Genomic DNA, 2456 nt, shown 5'->3' with positions numbered 1-2456 from the left:
TTAAGAGATGAAATGGTGAAGTTCTTGAGGGTTCTTGGCCTTCAAAAAATGCTCCAAACTCCAGAGAGAAAGTATCAAAATCGGACCTCCAAGATTATGCTAAAGAGGCACACCAACCTTCCCAATATAGAGCTCTAAGTAAAATCCCGAAATTGCCCTTGTCAGGAATCCACGCGGGCCGCGGGGAATCTTACGCGGGCCGCGTGACTTCGACGGAAATTTTTGGGCTTCTTCAAGTCTTGGGCCCCCACAGCTAATCCACTGGCCCAGTTCGAATCCAATCTGCTTCTAGCCCATTTCTCTTCAATATTTCTTCAATTTGAGCCCAATTTGTCTCTCCACATCACTCAAAACTTCCGCAAATTCCTAAACATCGATCTTGCACACTCAAGAATTCTCCCGTGGCTTTCAAATTTAAAGTTTAATTCTTCCAACCCTTCAAATAATTGACAATCCCACTCCATGCATCACCTCTATAGCCATCAAGCCTAAAATCCTCGTTGTCCTCCAAGTCCAATTGCTTTCCAAAAGACCCCGCTCCGCTAGTCTCCTTAAAATCTGTAATTAAGCTCACAAAACTCGAAAGAACCCGAAAGTGGTCATAAAATAACAAAAAGGAAAATATGCATGGAAATTATCTAAATTGTGAATGAAATATGCTAAAATAAACTATAAAAAGAAGTAAATAAAATGAAGCTATCATTTATTAAACAAAAATATTTAATATTTATATTAGAGCAATTTGGTTTTTTAATATAGTAATTTTTAACATAAATGATCCACGTGATCTTTGTTTTATCACAACATGATGCGACTTCTTGATTAAAACATGTTGTGTAGTAGCTTTATGAATTAATTTTGTTCGGTGTACCAACCCCCGTGGAGGCTCATATGAGTCTTTTCATATTGGCCCTGTAAAACCAAAAGCAACAATTAGTTGTTGTATGTACCAACAATGTTAAATTCTGCAAAGAAATTCGATAAACATTATAGTTAAAGTGCATTGTCATAAACATAAACATCAAATTCAAATATTTTAATTTGGTCAATTTCTAAAGTATTTTTTCCTTATAAGAATTAAATATGATTTTTAAGGCTACACCCAATCACATATATATATATATATATATATATATATATATATATATATATATATATATATATATATATATATATATATCCTCCGATCAAAGAGATTATTACAAGAAAAAAACATGTTATGAACAAAAATATAATATTAGTTTCATAATTTGCCAAAGGTTAATACTAATAAATAATAATGAAATTTTATAAATCTTGCATTTTGGTCACCGCATCCAACTAACAAATGAAATTTAGTTTAGAGGATAGATTCAAGAAATGCATCCATGAATTCTTGTAGCCGAATTTGGGGAAAATGCTAAGACATACCGAGATATGAGGGAACGGTCTATGAGGGTACAATTGGTTTCTGGAGGGCAATACAAATTCAAAATTGTTAGCACATATTTTTCCTACCTACTTCAATTATTAAATTTAGATCAACTTGTCAAAATCAAAATACAAAAAAAAAAACCCAAATATGTAACCTAGCAATCGAACAACATATTTTTCATAGAAATAAATATCATAAATCCACAATTTATACTTTATATAATATTCTTAAATTATATCTTACCTTTTCATATTTAATGGTCATTAACACCTCTTTCTACCTTATTGTTGTGACACGCATCTGTATCGAAAATAAGAGAAATAACTTTAGAGAACAAATGTTGATAGAGTGATCCTTCCTTGAAAACGCTGCAAAATTATTCATAGAGTCGCTAGGATTCTTCTATAGACCGCTAGAAGATCTAGCATCTATGAGAACGCACCATTTAAAGTAACAATTTTGATTAATGTAAGTGAAAAATCATTTAGAATGCTTAGCAGTTGTGATTGTTTCCACCTGAATGTGAACATTAACATTCTTGTAGAGAAATGGAACTTCAAATGAATCCTTCATAGCCAAATCAAAAGACATGACAACACAAAATAAGCCTAAATTGATATATAACCAAATTTCCATCAAAATTTCAAAAATTTAGGTTTCGCTGAACAATTTTTTCAATATTTCAATATTTTATTTTATTACAAACCTATATAAGTAATCAAGAATCTAAAGCAAGTGAAAGAAGTAATTGTTAATTTAAAGCTAGTAAAAAAATACAATATTGTGAAATTGCTTATAATTTACATGTTCGCTTATTGTCCTGGAGGTACCCAACCACTTGGACATGCATTATTATTTGATTAATTAGTGCATAAATTATATTATAGAATATGAAATTTAACAATTGTTCAAATTCATTTACACTTGATTTATCAATAGAAAATGGACAAATTTATAATCATAAAAGTATGCTTAATTCAACAAATTTTTATCAAAATTAATGGAAAACTGAGTTTCTTGAAGAAACAAATCAAATACATAA

The sequence above is a fragment of the Lactuca virosa genome, chromosome 2 (genome assembly GCF_052849685.1).
Source record: "Lactuca virosa cultivar CGN04683 chromosome 2, Lactuca_virosa_CGN04683_v6, whole genome shotgun sequence".
NCBI lineage: Eukaryota > Viridiplantae > Streptophyta > Magnoliopsida > Asterales > Asteraceae > Lactuca > Lactuca virosa.
Note: the sequence above shows the minus strand (reverse complement) of the source record.